Here is a 19,160-nt window from a genome sequence, read left to right on the forward strand (position 1 = left end):
TGTTTTGCTATAATTAAAGGAGAGGAAATTATACTTCATCTCAAATCTAAAAGCTTAGATTGAGGTCTTAATCGTATTTAGTCAAGAATATATAAGAATTTCATGTTGGGATGGCTCAACATAAGGAAATTCTATATATGGGTTCATTATTTGCGTTCTAAAATTCGATTATGATTACGACATCCCTTTTCATAATCTGAATTATGAGAACTTGGCAAATAGAAATGGAAATATTATAGCAAAAGACTGGTTTAGTCTTTATGTGAGACATCATGAATCGTGTCCCATATGCTTTGGATATAGGATCGATTACATGTGCTATATTCACTCTTTCTAAGTTTTTCCAAATGCATGGGGCATGAAGAAGGGAAAAAGGTCTAGAAATTGATATGACTAAAATGATTAAGCAATTGTTGAGGACAATCTAAGGTTTAAAAAAGATTGGTTTCTCAAGGACAGTTGGAAGTATAGTATTAATTCTGGAAGGACCATATTGACATAATCTGTAAGGAGGCAACTCTTGTTCAGAAGTGATAGTCAAAATGGAATATGGAAATGCTTCAAAGTTAGAAAGTATTCAATCTGTATGATTAGGAAACTTAATGCAAGAAGGATGTTTCCAAGGAGTTGATCTCCTTTGGAATACTCTGTAATGATTGTTGCCAAGTCTTTGTGAATTTGTGCATAATCATTACAAGAGGATCAATGCATATAAGTTTAGAATCTAACAGATTTCAGTAAATGACATGAATTTGGAATTCTTGCATTTGCAGTAAGATTTGGGACTGTGAAATGAGAATCATTGGAGTTATGTTCAATTGATCTATTTCACAAAGTAAAGATCATAGACAAACATAGTATGCATACTTGGTGTGTGGCATGACTAGTGTTTAGAAAAACATAGTGTACATGCTTGGAGCATGGGACAACTATTGTTTTAATTCAAGAATAAAGTTGATAGCTGAAACAGTATACAATGAATAATGTGTAATCATATGGTGATAAATAAAAGGTGTTTTATTTATATTCATAAGTTCTGAGACCATATTGGATTCGATTATTATTGTGTTTCACTTTGCATGTTTTGACTTCCAGAATAACTAGGTCATTGTTCTGATTGACTAAGTTATTCAAACCATCCACAGTCGGTCATATGTTGGAAGTAGAAATGAATCAAGACTGTCATGGGTTGGGTTTGTAGAGGTCTAAGATGTTGGACAAGGTGGTGCTACAACACTCATGAGTGCTCATAAGTTCTGAGTATTGGATTCAACCCGCGCTCATTGGAATCACTTCATGGATTTTATCACGAGTGATCATGAGACGATAATATCTTATATTCTTCAAACCTAGAGATATGAGTTGTTACTATGAGTTGGTTATACATTGATTGCACGAAAACGCATTGGTAACTCGATGTTATAAAACGTGCCTTTGTGTATGATTCAACAAGTAGTAGAACAAGCCATATGAGTCGAAGTTTATCCATTCCTTTTACCTTCGGGATAAAAGCGATATCTGTGGGCCCCTCGATGATTTGATGATGACAAATGGAAGTGCTCGGCAGGGCCATGACTGATTTGATTTGTTCAATTAGTCAGTCGTCATAAATCGGAAATCGGAAAACAACAAATGGACAGAGAGAATGATTATAATCCATGTCTCAGTCCATATGATATCTAAAATGGAGGAATATATGATCCCTTATCTAATGGACGCGTCATTGATTTGTTCAGAGTTCGACAGCGGCTTTAAGAGCTACGATTGCTAGTCGGGTTATGAAGTCGTACTTGCAATAATAGTTTTAGACTTATCCAAGTGGGAGACTGTTGGATTAGATGTCTAAGCCTATAACTATTATTGGTATGTACTTGACCCGAGAGTAGCATGGTCCATTTGGGTTGCATATCATCAGGACAATTTGTTAGGATGGACTTTTGAGAGAAGGTTATTTATGGTTTATTAATATATTATATGTTATAATATATTAATATGAAATCATATGTTTTAATTAGTATCGATCAAGAATTAATTTGGAATTTATTTAGTGATCAAAAGAGACTAATTAAATCTATGGGGACTAATTATGATAATTAGTTATATTTATATGTGTTGGGCTTATGATCCATGTTGGACCAAGTTTATGTATGGATACATAAAGAGTTGGGACACATGAACCATGGATCATAAAACCCATGGGTATGGATTATGGGTTATACCCATGACCCTTGGAATCCTACATATAAATAGGTTACTCCATAGCTAAAATCACCACTTCTTTTCTTAGAGAAATATGGAGGTGTTTTGGTGCATGGAATTCTCTCTCAAGAGCCACCTTTGTCCTAGGTGTGTTGTGATTCCATTTGAGGCATTTCATACTATTGGTGCTAAGCTCTTAAGGCCAAATACATCAAGACTTCAAGCCACATAAAAGGTATGTTTCCCTAACTAGTATATTATATGGTTTATGTCAAATGCATGCTAGTTATAGGTTTAATGCCTTGGAAACCATTTGCATGTATAATTAGTGAAAACATAGATCCAAGGTATTTAGGGTTGTATGTGCACCATAGGATGTTGTATTATACCAAAACCCAACAATAGCAAGTAACATCTTTTCTTGGGCAAGCTGGCTTTATATGACCCTTTTCTCCACATCCATAACAGACAATGGATTCCTTGTCTATTTTGCATTGGCCCGGGTGATTTCTTCCACAAACACGACATGAAGGCGATTGAATAGAAAAAGATTGTGATCTACCACGTCCACGAGAGGCAATTTGAGTTTGCATTTGATTACCAGGTTCAGTCCGAACGGATTGAGCTGGTAGAAAAGAAGTAACAGGAACAGTTCTTTCAGTACGTGGATGCTTCGAAACAATAAAAGTGGCACCACGTATTACTAAGTCATGCTCACGTCTTCGAGCATACCCAACAGCTTTATCGAATGATAGAACTTCTCGATTGGCAACGAAATCGTGGATTTCATGTCGTAGTCCCTCCATGAATAACTGAATTTTCTCATCTTCAGTTGGAATATACTTTGTAGCAAACCTTGCTCTTTGATTAAACCGAGTTTCATACTCATTCACAGTCATTCCTCCCTGTTTAAGTTCGAGGAATTCTTTCTCCAATCTCCTCCTCATGTCTAGAGGACAATACTTCTCTAGCAAACGAGTTTTAAACATTTCCCAGGCTAAATTCTCCTGGTCAAACCCGTTGAGAGCTTCATATGTTGCTTCCCACCAGACCAAGGCTTCTCCAATGAGCATTGCGGAAGAATAATTAGCCTTGTCTTCGTTATCCACATGAGAAATACGAAACACTTTCTCTGTGTTCTGGATCCATGTAAGAACAATGATGGGATTAAGAACACCGGAAAACTCTATAGCACCACTACTCTTGAAATCTTTGAACGAGGGACGCTTCACCTCTCCTTTTGAAGATTCTCCAGTGGCTTTCTCTTTTCCTTTATCGCCATTCTTTTTGTGTTCTTCAAGAGTCTATCGAATAACACCGGTAAGTTTACCCAAGAGTCGCTCCTCACGAGGAGATACGGGAGTATTCATTTCCTCGACTTGAGGACCTCCACCGACATCAGGGGTATGGCTACTAACCTGTTTAGCCATTACTCTGTAATATGGAGTAACATCGTATTTTAGAATATTAGGGTTTACCATTATTTAATACCCTACTTAAGTCTTTCCTAAGATTTGTATCCATATAATTACAATGAATTAGTTCATATATTGAACTTCCAATAGTTTAAGTGTAAATACTAATCCTTAGAATTTAGTTCACTTAAACTACCGCTCTGATACCATGGTTGAAAGACCCTCACTTTCATAATATTAAAACAGTTGTTACTCCTAAACATGCTACATGCATATTCACAAACAATACTTTACATTGATAATTTATTTAAAAACGACTGGATACAAAACGACTAAGTCTAAGTTTATTACAAAACTACCCAGGATATTGTATATTTTGTACATACTAAAACTTAAATACTAAAGTAATAGTGTAAACTATTTTAATTCTTCCAACAGTATAAAGCTATACCGGATGCTTATTGTCTGCAATATATTAAAACATTGAGAGGGTAAACGGTGACGCTTGGTGAGTTCAGTAATAGATACAATATAACGTTATGCCATATATATACTTCAATATGGCCGAAGCAAAGAAGAACAAGGAACAACAAAGGCATATTTGAATTATGTGACAAACTTTCCATATCAATCAATGACTTCATTCAAAGATATACAATCAATGAGACATAACAATTTCAATACTTGATATACATCAATAAAGCTTCGGCCCAAATGGCACAGAAGACATACAATTTCTGATTAACATTTTGGTAGATTTCAGGCTTATAGCGCTGTCTAACCATTTGCCAACACCATAGAATAGAAATCATTCTCTTACGAAGACATGTTCTACATGGCCAGAGTCTACATACCAGTACCAACGTGAATCTAAGTCCTTTCACCGATCACATGGTCAAAGATATTTCTTTGCTATTAAAAATAGCGAATAACAATAACACTGAAAAATAACCCGGAATAATAACACTGAAAAGCACATAGCACATATAACACATAACATACAATTGTTCCTATATATTAAACTCACCTTAAAATAACCGGGGGTTAAAATAGTAATTTGAGCAGCACTTCGGCTCTAAATAAGACTTTGTTCGTTGAAAATCGGGAGATTTATTGAAAAATAGACCTTGCGAGAGTAGAGCTTCAAACCGAAAAGATAAATTTCTTGGGCTCTCCGGGCACTTCGGGACATATTCTGGGCTTTAAAAACAATACCGGGGCTTCGGGGGATATGGAAATAGTCAAAATATGGAAAGAGGGGCCAAAAATGGCAATTTCTTGAAATTAGTCGGAAGGTCTCGCATGCATCCCTTTTATAGGGTGGAATCCGAACTCGGCCAAGAAGTGAGTCAGCAGCGAAGCTGCTCGGTTGCAGCCTTATGCGAGGCGTCTTACGGGACGTCTTAAACGTCTCCTAGGACGCCGAAAGGCGCGTCGGAAGGTTACTTGACCGAAGTTCGGTCCAATCAAAAGGCAAGACGTGGCTACTGTTCATGCGAGATGACGCGGCCTATCCGGATAAGAGCCTTATCCTTGCGAAAATTCCCGAAAAATGTGCTAAAATCTTCTAAAATTCATAAGTTTCGCATACGAGCTCCGTTTTTGACGTTCTTTATATGCACGCGTAGGTAAAATTATGCTCTACAACTTTCATTTAGACTTCATCGGCTAATTTTGAATTTATTTTTAATATTATTATTTTTAACAGAGCGGGACAAGAAAATTCGCTAAAAATTCATAACTTCTTCATCCGACGTCCGTTTTTGTCAGACTTTTTACCGTTGTACTACTATTGACGAGATCTTCGATTCTAATTTAGGTTGTGTCGGCTAAATATCACTTGATCTAAAATTCGAGTTTTTAGCTATCTACTACTACGCTGAAACTTAGAAAAATCATAACTTACCCATACGAAGTCAGATTTTGGCGTTCTTTTTATCGAACTTCTCGGTTTAACGAATACTACGACTTTCATTTAGATTACTAAGGATAAAAAGTAGTTTATCAAAAACTCACTTTTTACATCATTCGACGTCGTGCCGGTTTTGTCGCGGATCTTCGATTGGTCATAACTTCTTCGTTATAACTCGGATTTCGATGAGGTTTTCGCCTAAATGTTTCTAATGAGATTATCTACAACTTTCAATAATAAAATTTTACTTATTTCAAATTTTATATTTTCGCTAAATTTCACTATTTGGCTTTTAATTGGAATCTTATAAGACTTCCAATATTTTCTGAGTGATTCTAAACATAGTTTTAATTCATTTCTAGTAAAAACTATCTGTTAGAATTCAATACTCAAATTCACATAGTATTTCACAATATTATTCATTATAAAACACGATTTCAAAAAATGTATGTTACACAAAATAAACCGGTTGAACCGGTTAAACTAAATAAAAATACATGAAAAAAAACCATTTTCAATAATAAACTTTGATGAAATTTTTCACATCTATTTAGATCTCTCTAAATAAAAACATATGATAAATGTTATGATGTTTCTTGATGCGTGTGTATTCATTTAAATCTATATTTAGTTTCGATATTATACTTTATTTTCTTTTTGACGTTTGTGAATTGATGTAAAAGTTATAGTTATGTGTTGTTTTAATATATTTATATTGATCTACAACTTATTTGTATGTTTATTTTTAATGTTTGAACTTGTAGACCTCAAATTCACGATTTATGTATGTATGTATAGAAAAATAAGAAAAAAGATGAAACTTATAGAAACCAGTTGACTCGGCGGTCGAACCGGTTGAACCAGGAACCGGTCGCCATACCGGTTCAACTAAAAAACCGGTTTTTAAAACATTGGATGCGCATGTGGATTTTCTAGGAAATTAACATGCAGCCCTTCATATTCTACTAAATCCACCTCTAACTTTTAAGTATTTATGAAAATGATGCCTCGGGATTTTAGAATTTATCAGTTTTTAATATTAAATCATAACCATCAAATTTAACCAATAAACGACATAGATTTGTACTTGCGATTCTTACCAAATTTTGAGTTTCTACGTGATGCTATATATATATATATATATATATATATATATATATATATATATATATATATATATATATATATATATATATATATATATATCAAGCCCAATTGACATATCTTATTTTATGGGAGTTTTAGAATTTTTATTTTCCACTTGTTATTTTTTGGGGATTTCTATTTTCTTAAAATAAAATTGTATAAATTTCTAACTGGTTCTATTAAGAAAGAGAATTATTCTATTAATTTGATAATAAATTTTCGTAAATGCTCTAAACGATTTGATTTTTTTTAATGTTTCGAAAGATTACATTTTGTTATGTAAGAATTTTATTTTATAAAATATTTAATGTTTATATATTAATATTAAATTTTTATTTTTAATAAACCGTTATAATATACAGGTCTCCCACTTACTCCTATTAATATATTTACGTCGAATTAAATTAATTAAAAATGATAATAATAACGATAGCTCCTGATAGGATTAACTAAACATGTAAACCATAATACTTTAATTTTTAACTAAAGATACCAGCGTATATTCATTTATAATCCATAACAAATTCATTTATAACCCATAGAAGCAACATCAAAATATTCTTATTTTCAACTAAATACATAAACATATAGTATTATATAGCAACTGCATCGTGCATATTTATATTCCATCACATTTTTATTAGAGGGTAAATTACACGGATCGGCCCTATGGTTTGAGGTAATTTACACGTTTGGTCTCTAACAAGTTTTTTTTACTCGGACCATCCCTATGGTTTACATTTATTGCACGTCTGCTCCCTGACCGATGTAGAAAGACAGATATACCCTTATAATATTATTTTTAATTTTTTTAAGTATATTTTATTTTTATAATAAAAAATAATGCAAATGGGCCCACCCTATCCCCTATTCTCTTCCAACTATTCTATTCTTAAACATCCATCTTATCCCCATTATCAACACCTCCACTGAACACCACCGTAAACCACCCTTCTTTACCTTATACCACCACCATTCCCAATGAGAACCCACCATCTTATTATCCAAAAACACCATCAACTTCACATTTCTTCCACCCAATAACCACCTCCGCCAGCCACCCTCTACTACCACTAACCACCTAATACAAACATTCTCCATCTCCATTCCCACCTTCCTAATCAGTCTTCATCCACCTTAACACCACCTCTATTTATTGATTCTAGCCAAAATAGAACCCACTCCACAACCATCATCAAAGACCCCACGTCCCCACAACACCTTCCTTTCCACCATCTTTCACCCTGTCATCATCATCGAACCTTTCATCTCGATCCCATGTTCTCGTGTTATTGTTGACCTGGAGTTTCGATTCAGATCAGAAAAGAAAAACGGGGAAGGCGACTTGCTATCGATTCAAGAAGACACAAGGGTGTCAATCGATTGTGATAAAGAAAAAGAGGGAAAACATGACCGATGATGAGAAATACATGTTTGAAACCCAAACGTCCAGTTCCATGTGAGAGAAGAGCATCAATGTTAATGAAACCCATATGATAGAATTTACAAAGAAGATGATATCTAAAACAAAATCGAATTCCAAAGCTAAACCCACCACCTGATGCAAATCGATTTCCAGAACTAAATTGATGAAGCTGAATTCAAACATTAAACTAAAAATTGGATCTCAAACTGAAATCAAATTCAAAATCGACTCTGAAACTCAACCTCAAACCTCAAAATCGATTTCTATAACTTAATCCACCACCATCATTGGATGCAGGTGGGGATGGTCGATAAAGGAACGTCGATGGATAAACCTTGAAGCTTGAAGGAACATGAGATGCCAACGGGGGGAAAAATATGTGAGAGGTAATAAAGGAAGTGAGAGAAAATGTGTGGCGGTGGTTTAGGTTGTCTTTAATATTTAGTTTATATAATAATAAATAAGAAAATAAAAGAAAATTAATAAAATAAGGGTAATATAGTCATTTTAGGTCTATCAGGGACCCAACGTGCAACAAATATACATCTTAGGGACCGTCCGAGTTAAAAAAAAATATTAGGGACCATGCACGTAGATTGCACCGTACCACAGGGACCATTCGTGTAATTTACCCTTTATTAGAATATGACATGTTCTGAAGCAATAGTATTACCAATGTCTAATGGTACTCGTCTATAATAATTTAATATATTACTATCTAAAATCTAAGAAACTTTGAACTTGGAATATTGATCGAAACAAGGGTAGACGAAGGAATTGATAGTAGGTTTTGCAGGATTTTTTTTTGTCAAACATAATATAAAAGTATGTTGCTATTAATAACCTTTGTAGTTGTGTTGTAGTTTTGTTAATAGTAACATATTCTTATTACTTTGTTTAATAAATCATTCTATTTTGACTTCTTTTTCATATGTATAATATTTGTAGCATCTTATTTTGTAACTTACGTTCCATTTAACTGTTTCAAAATAGGACTGATATATTTTTATGAGAAATTATATAATTAGGAAACCTAAGTTTTATAAGTTTGACAAACTAATTAATTAAAAAATAAGATATAATAATAATAATAATAATAATATATCATTTTACTTAATTAATTAGGATTTATAAGTCCAAGGGTGTTTTGTGTATTTTTCCGAAATCAATTTTGAATGGATATTTCAAATTTATTGTATAAGTTGTCATTAGACTGAACCTAAGGGACCAAAGCTGACAATTTTCGAAAGTTTGTGTCTTCTTCCCTGCATCTCGTTGCAGCAGTAGCAGACACCAGGTTTTCCATTTGTGAAATGTGTATGTCGAGAATCATAGAAAACAACTGTCCCCAAACCTGCTATACATGAATTCCGGACCTTATGAAGCCTTCCTCATTTCTTTTTTTAGGTAGCTGTCGGGTTATTATATAATAGATAAAAAAAAATCGAAAAAATTTCCACTGCCTTCCTCATTTCTTCTGCTGGTAACCTGCTAAAGTGTGTATCAAGAAAATATCATCCCAGTATTATATGGATACAGCTCTTTAAAAGTAATATCATGACTCAAATATTAATTTAGATATATGTTCTACATATAATAGTTTTTGAACATACCTAACAACAAAATAAAAAAGAACATTAAGTCATTAACACCTTTTAACATGTTATTCTTGAAGATGAATCAAATATAGGTGGTTCAGAACACCTATACCTCACGCACCTGCCTCGGCCTCCTCGTTGTATTAATTGCTTGTAGAATGTTATCTCCAACTTCTCCTCCCACTGCTTCCTGGTACGAAGCAAAAGTTTCCACCAATTCAAATTTCCCAGCTAAAGCATATGCATGTAGTTTGCGTTGTATATAATTGTTCATCTGCTCCCTCCGGGCGCCCTCCAACATGAACGCAATCCTGTGCTCTTTGATAACTACTCCCTCAAAAACCCTTTGGACAATTGTCATCCTTGCATCAGTATATGCAGGTACGTGCTGCGCATTGTTTATTCGAGATTGTCTGTAGCGTTGCCAACATTGCTCCTCCAAACGACTCCTATTGATCTCTTCATAGTTGGAAGCTGGGAGCATGGAATTCCTAACCTGAACAAGGTCCACCCTCATTGCCATCCGCGCACTCATCTTAAGTTCTTCATACTCTTTAAGTTGGTGCTGAAGAGCACCTATGTACGCGAGATCAATGGCCGTTTCATTTTGCAACATGCCCCTCTCAAGCTTTCATGCACGCCGAGCCCGGTAGATGAATTTGATACCATTCTCATCATTCAGCCATGCACAAAATGCATACATTTGTCGAGGTGTGCATGTTTGAGGTGATTCCCAACGGTGGTCCTGCAACCCTTTTTCTAATAACTTCACGAGTACACCTTGAATGATTATCTTATTCTTCAGGATACCAACTTCCTTAATAAATTTGCTGACGGGGATACGCCTACTCCTGAGGTCGTTCACATTCCAGTTAGCAGTCTGGAACGTATCAGGGAGGGGCTCCAGAAGACGAGCTATTCTTGCATCCATGGTGAACCTGAAACATCAAACACGTATGATCCGCGTACAACTAAAAGTTAATATAGAAAAACTAGTGTTAGAGGATCAAAAGACATTTTTGATCCTCAAGGAGAATATTTATATTATTCAAATTCATAATAGTTAAACATGAACATAAACACCCGGATTCTTGGGATGTTTCTTGGTATTTCAACCTGAGATTTTATGTACAAATTAAGCAAACAAAGTCATGAAACTATAAAACTAACACATCAAACCCTATACTCTAGCTATCCAACAAAGTTCATATAACTAGCTAGTGAACATATATAAACCGGATAATGCCTTACTTGGTAGCATTTCTAAGGTATAGTGCATAGAGATCTGCAGTTTTACGTACTGGTTTGTAGCTAAGAATATTATCATAATTCAGACTCCAAAATTGACACCAATGGTCAAAGTAACCGGGTTAAAAACGCTTTTCTATGAACCGCACAAGAAAGCATGACTATCCGACTGTATCAGTCTACCTAAAACTTTCCTATCCATAAAATTTCTAACTTAGACATCAAACAAATAATTATAACAAAAGACCATTGACAGAATTGACATTTGTCCCAATTTTTCTCCAGGTTTAGCTCATTTTGATGCAACATCAAGTTTTTCAAGTCAAGTTCTAACTACAAAGAATTTTAAAAACCAGACAGAAAAATATTTCATAACTTTTAACAATACGAAAGACGAAATGTTTCATAAAACAAGAATATAAGCCCTAGATCTACTTGTCTTTTCAACCAAGAAAATATAGGATAGGTTTATTATAATATTGTATTGATCTTCTAGAAACTTTCTTCACAACAAAGCATCAACACATGAGTAAAATTTCTTCGGGATTGAAAGTTGAAAACGAGAGTGATAGAGAGACGGAGATTTATTCCAAGAATATCAGCCCTTTATGCTCAACTTCAAGCCTTTTCAAGTCAAGTAATGCAAACAGACAAATGTTTCATCAGTTTCAACAATACGAAAACAAAATTTTTTAAACATTGAGCAAGATTATCAACCCTTTACTTGGTTTTTCATGGAATAAAATATAAAGTCGATAGCTTTGTTTTAATATGCGAATACTTTCTTCACAACATAGTATTAACACTCACTTTTTCATCTCATTTTACGAAACTTTCACCATATGTTGTTGCAATTGAAAAACGAAAAGCAGAGAAAGAAAGACAGACCTGCAAAAAATGAGAGAGAGAGAGAGAGAGAGAGAGAGAGAGAGAGAGAGAGAGAGAGAGAGAGAGAGAGAGAGAGAGAGAGAGAGAGAGAGTTGTGACCTGAAGCGAGAAACAACCTCTGCGCTACACAGCTGGAAAAATGAAGGAAGGCTGCTATGCGAATCATGGAATATATAGAGCAATCAGAATTGATCTTCGAGCATTATGGTCACTCAGCCGGAATTACACTGTACACGTGTCCATTTCTGTAATTAGTATTTAAAAAAAAAAACAATAATAACATAAAGTTAATTTATAGTTAAATTTGTTAACTTCTGTAAACATTTTACTTAAAATATAAAGATACCGTATGTTTTATTGTAATTTTCTTTTAAATGTTGGTTCTACTAAAATTTAAAAGTACTATGGTTATCATCCTCAAATATATATTTTTTAAATGTATTATTTTCAACAGGAATCCTTCAAGCTACTTATATCGTTCCATGAAATTTGATCTTTTTACATTATTTCCTTATATTATAATTATCATATGATATGAGATGGTTTATAAAATGGATCATTGTTTGCAAAGAGTTTAATATATATTTTAAAATCAACAATCTCATACACATTAAAACAATTAGTGGGGTGTTTGGGATTTTTTTTTTTTTTTTTTTTTTTTTTTTTTTTTTACTTATTTGGGTTTGATATTAGTAATATTTTGTAGTGTTTAGAAATTTTCCTTTTTTGAAAAAAAAAAAAAAAAAACTTATTACATTATAATGCCAATAGTAAGCAAATTGCACTTTTACCTTAATTCAAACCTAAACTTAAACACATCACGCTCGTTATTCTAATAAATTATATATAGCTCTCATCGTATTATTTTAAAAAACATATGATAAATATAGCATCACACATCTAAAATAAATTTACACAAAATGTATAATAAAATATAAAAGTAAAAACCTTAACTCATATACAATTTCTAATAATTTATCTGCTCTATATTTATACTAGGTGGTAGGTTTATGTGAACATGTGCACAAATATATTGATCTTGAAAATAACTCTATGGTATCAAAAACATTGATTTTCTTTATATAAACCAACACATTTTATATGTTTATATAAAGACAAAACTTGAATACATATTAAACGTTAGTTTATTATAATTAAGAACAAAACTTGAATACATATTAAACATTAGTTTTTTTTTTTAACGAAATAAACACATTAAGATGTTTTTTTTCTTCAAAACATCATAAAACATCTTCTATGTATCCTATAAGAACATTGTAAGTATAGTTTTTTTCTAGCATAAAATGCTCCTGCCAATTTCATTACCTCGGAAGGTGTTCTTATCCTTCATTGACTTAGGTTGTTCCTTTTTGTTGTGTTGACTGGATTGAAATATAGCTCTGTTGTTCATCATCAACCTGAAGTGTTGCATCAATTTCTCGTTACAAGGTTCTAAAAAAAAAAGTCACGTTGTGTTCGTAGTCTTTATTGGGAATTGTGTTAGTTGACATGCCATCAGAGAGACGAAAAGACAAAGGGAGACAAGGAGAGGAACATGAAAGAAAGATAAATATGGTATAGTAATAAGTAGAATGATTGAATTTAAAGGGGGTAAGAAATATCAATTGTAAGAGCATATGATTTCTTAAGGTAACCAAAGTTCATATATTAAGTAAATGATTCACATAAAAAGTATTTAATGCTTCTTATAATTGCATTTACACTCCCGAAGCATGTGGATACATAAACCTGTCACACAAATCTAAAATTATGGATATAGATAGTGTGTATCATTTCTTATATAAAGTTATGAGCTACATACACTTACCCCTAAAATTATAGAGCACAAATCCAATTAAGAATAACATATCCATCGATTGCAACTTCAACCATATGTAATAGAACTTAACTTGAGAAGAAATCCAATATGATGTAGAGATGGATTATGGAAGCCTAAAAATGTGCAAGAGATATGGGACGTAATCGATGCAATTCGACAACATAAGACAACATTACTCTCGGTTGTTGCTACCTTCCATAATTTTATAAATAAGGATATCACACGATTATACCTTGTTGAAGTAATAAAGAAAGCCATGCAGCAGCAAACAACTTTAGAGAAAGTGTTAATCGTCCTTGAGTGAGGAGTTAGTTTCAATGTGACAATACTTAACAAACTAATGCAAGTATAAACGAAAAACCATATGTTCAGCAATAATATATTATGTTTGGTGGGGATGACTTTGTTTGAAAGCACTTATTTGAGTTTTATAGTTGAAATACATTAACATTTATAATATAATGGAGAAACCCAAAAAAAAAAAAAAAATCATATCTCATCTTTCCATTATTTCATGTAGTGGTCAAGAAAATCATTTTTTTTATCTTGTGACTAAGAAAATGGAAAACTCCTTTATAGACCGAATAAGATTGATATGAAGTTTCATTGATTTGCATATTAAAACTTCTGCCATCGTGTGCTTGAAAAAACTAGATAAGAGCAAAGTGACTCCAAAATATTCATATGCTCATCAGTAACATTGATGGTTTTTTTCTAAAGAGTTTATTGTACTTGATCTGCATTCCATTTCGTACGCGATATCTTTAGGTATGAAAAGCATAACTTCTTGTTTTTGAGCGAAATTTGACACTATGTATGAAACAATTTGTCGGTTGATATGAACAAAATGTGCATACACATCGATCTTATAAATAACTTGTTTATATAGTTACAATTACATAAAGAAACAAAGTCAGCAAGTTAATTATACAATTATAATCATTGAAGGAGGTTACACTTTCGACATTCAAAGCGGTTGATTGCCTTTCATGGGTGTCATGAGTTAGTTCCCTCATAAATAACAGATAGTTATATTACATGGAAATGGAGAAGTTTCTACACTACATGTTCACCTTTTATGAAATAATGGTTAATTATACTTATTTAGTGAGTATTTGTGTAAAAATTCTAAAAGCAAATGCATCTAAACAACATTGCATGCATATTTCTCTAATATAACAATGAACAAAAATGGACAACTGCTTCTTAAGCGTGTTGATCTCCTGCATGTCGGACCTAGTTATTAATATATAATATGATGATATACGAGGAGTTGAATTTCTTCAAGTAACAACAATTGTTGTACCTTCTCTTTTGCATGAATTTATCAAACTTCAACTACCGCTGCCTTGCAACTTGCTTCAATTCGTACATACTATTCTTTAATTTTCACATCATATTTTCCTTCTCAACTGTAGCAAAATCATGTGGTTGTGCCATGTATATTTCTTCTTTCAGGTCGCCATGAAGAAAAGTTTTTGTTTTACACATATAGCTTCTCTTGATAGATATCTTTATATGTTATAATACCGAAGACCATTATGATTACTGTTATCCTCACAACTACAGAGAATATCTCATTTTAATCAATCCATCTCTTATGTTGGAACCCCTTGACAACCAACCATGCCTTTTATTGTATGGTTCCATCAATTTTATATTTGACCTGAAAAAACATTTGTTTTGTAGTGCTTTCTTCCCTGCTGGGAGCTTGACCAAGGACCAAGTATGGTTCTTATCAAGTGAGCTCAACTCATCTTCTATAGCCTTTTTCCACTATATGGAATCGTTCATCCACAAGGTCTCTGGATAAGACTCATGTAATGAAATCAATAAAAGTCAATAGCAAGTTTGGGCTTAAGAGTTGGGTTGGTAGTAGGAGGCTTCCCTTGACCATTTCCTTTTCCCTTGCCTTTCTTGCCAGCTTTGTCTTTCCCTTTACCGGTATTATTACTAGTTTTCTTCTTGGAGATTTGACCCTTGTGGATCATCAACACTTGATTGTTCCCAAATTTCTTGATGTTTGCCTCGACATTCTTGAGCATGCTATGAAGCTCATTAATGCTCCTCTCCCAGTAATTCATTTTGAAGTTCATCATAAATTGATTGAATGACTTAGGCAATGAGGCTAGGATCACATCGGTCGCTAGCTTATCCCAAAATGGGAATCTGAGGCGGGCAAGCTACTCAACATAAGATTTCATTTTGAGTACATGTGCACTCATAGAAGATCCCTCGTCCATCTTGCAACCAATGAAAGCATTCAAGGTCTCAAACCTCTCTTGCTTAGTCTGAACTTGAAACATGATTCTAAGTTGCTCAATCATTTCAAATGCTTCATGAAACTAATAAGTTTTCTGAAGCTCAGGAGTCATAATTGCAAGAATGATGCAAGCCACTTCGGTCAAATCATTTGCATGTTTCGCCCGACCATCTTTCAATGCTTTGGCAGCATTGGCCAGAATCTCTTCTAGGATAGGTTCATCAAGGACATAGTTCTTTTTCTAAATCATAAGGACAATTGTAGTCCTTTTTTAAGATTTTTTTGATGTATTTTAATTTCTAATTGTATTTTAAGTTCAGTCTCATAAAACTATTTCATAAAAGAGTAAACAAATTCTGTAAGAATATGTTTTACATTAACATTTTTACCATTCAAATGTTATGTTATTCGACTCATTCTTGAAGAATGATTCATGAATGATATGATATTCTTACTTACTTTTGTTCTTAGTTTCTTATATTCATTCTTAATTTTGTTTTTAGTTTCTTATGGTTGACATTCTCATAGAATGTTATTCGAACACAATGTCATTCTAACAGAATGTCATTCTGACAGAATGTCATCCTGACATAATAAAATCGGTTATGATTAAATATTACGTTAGAATTGAAATAAATTAATTTAAAAAATGGATTTTTAAAATTAATAGAATCAATTAACCTTAAAATCCGAAAATTTCCATTTTTAATATAGCATGATTGACTAAAATACCCTTATAATGAAATTTGTATGATTATATGGTACATGTTATTCAATTGTAATATCATAAACCCTCATATCATAGCCATTAAATCTTTTAATCTATTTGTCCAGAATTGTCCTTACGACCAAACAATAGATGTCATCCACATTATAATTGAAAGAAAGATAGACGATGATATGAAAGGATGGCTAGTTAGTTGATATGACGACTACGTACCGATCAAGAGCCGAGTGTGACACATAGGTTATATAACCAAACAATCGGAGGTGTAGAGGTTACCGTAGGGGAAGGAACAAGTGAAAGAAACCCTAATTTAAAGAAAGGTAGACGATGATATGTTCACATATTTGATGACCAATTTTGGAGATGGATTTTAAAAAGAAATTAAGAAATTGATTGCTAAAATAATGGGATATTAGTTATTAATTTTATATATTCTTTAATACATATGTAATATTACTAATATATCCTTATTGATTTAATTAATGATTTAATGTTTGCTAAATTCTGATTGGTTCTTACGTCCATACAATAGATGTCAATCCATATATGAACCCATACCTACCTATATATATATATATATATATATATATATATATATACACACATATATATATATATATATATATATATATATATATATATATATATATATATTAAGTAAATGATTCACATAAATAGTATTTAATGCTTCTAGTAATTACATTTACACTCCCGAAGCATGTGGATACCGAAACCTGTCACACAAACCTCAAATTATGGACATGGATAGTGTTTATCATTTGTTATATAAAGTTACGAGCAATATACACTTACCCCTAAAATTATAGAGTACAAATCCAAATAAGAATAACATATCCATCGATTGCAACTTCAACCATTTGTAATAGAACCTAACTTGAGAAGAAATCTAACATGATTTGGAGATGGATTATGGAAGCATAAAAAGGTGTAAGAGATATGGGACGTAATCGATGCAATTCGACAACATAAGATAACATTACTCTCGGTTGTTGCTACCTTCCATAATATTATAAATAAGGATATCACACGATTATACCTATATTGACCCAAAATCCATAAGTAAAATTTTCATTTTTAAATTCATCAAACCAAACATCACATGTCTCGAAATAATTCAAAATACAAACTATCACAAAATATCAAAGTAAAAGAGATCATAAAATGCAGAAATCATGTCACACCCCAAACCTGAACGACGGAAACATTCGGGGGCGGAGGACGTCATGTACAATATCATAACAAATGTAAAATAGTAAATAAAGCAACAATGACCATTGTATTGATAATAAGGTGTTTACATTGAATATATAACATAGATTGATTGTTTTCAAAAGCAGATAACAAAATAAAGACTTGAAGCTACCATGCTCCGTCTTCTCGAAACTTGTTTGAGTACATGTTTATTAGTTCCCTGAGAATACAAGTGATTTGGAAAGTGTATCAACATTTAAGTTGGCGAGTTCGTAAGTATTTTGTGTTAGAAGTAAGTTCATTGTTATTAGATAAAGTTCGCGTATTAATCCATAAAATCCTATATTTTCTTAATAAAATGGAATGTAGTTATAGACTCGTTGTGCCCACAAAGAAGGTATCAAATCCGGAAAATCCTATATTTTCGATAAGAATGAATTTGTAATACTTTTTATTTGGAAAGTGATATCATGTAACCCGAAAAATCCTATATTTTCCTAATGGTGAGAGGCAGTCTTAAATGTCCAAGACTATGACTTGTAAGTAAATATGACATACTTAGTTCGATAATTTTGTAGTCTTAGTATTTAAGTAAAACTAGTTGAAGACGTGATTATCCTGAATTTTCGAAGGTGTTGATAATACCCTATCATGATTACTTAGTACTTACGAGTTATACATAACTAAGATCTTGAACCAACAGTCGATTGGGTGATTCTACCCTAAGCCCACAACCAAACAAGGAACTGGAAGTGAGGTGGAAGTCACACATCCCACTGTCTAACAAATACAAATCATATATAACCCTGGTATAAATGCAAAGTAATCACATAGTTATTATCCCTTGAGCTTGATTGAGTTGCGTATTACTACGTGCACGAGTCATTGTTTCCGCGTGTGAGTCTCTCATAACCATACTAGACGGTAGTACCGATGTTGACATTTGTCATCCCGGGGACTGTAGCTAACAGTCAGGGTGCGGAGTCGTCAACTCCGTATAGATCTATACACAAATTCACACTCTCCCTCCAGGAGACTCTGGTTATAGAAGTGGACTTTCGTTTGATACTAAACAAAGCCATTGGCCTCACATGACTGCTAACAACAAGTTGACGAGCAATATTTTGAAAAAAATCCTTTAGTAAATAAAAATAACAATTTTTATTTATAACTTTGTACGATAGACAGAGTAGATTGACTCATAAATTACACTTATCACAATTTATATATGTGTTTTATCCCGAGATCCCCCCCCCTCTTAAAAGCATTTAAAAAGCATTTGAAAA

The sequence above is a fragment of the Lactuca virosa genome, chromosome 7, assembly GCF_052849685.1.
Source record: "Lactuca virosa cultivar CGN04683 chromosome 7, Lactuca_virosa_CGN04683_v6, whole genome shotgun sequence".
Lineage (NCBI taxonomy): Eukaryota > Viridiplantae > Streptophyta > Magnoliopsida > Asterales > Asteraceae > Lactuca > Lactuca virosa.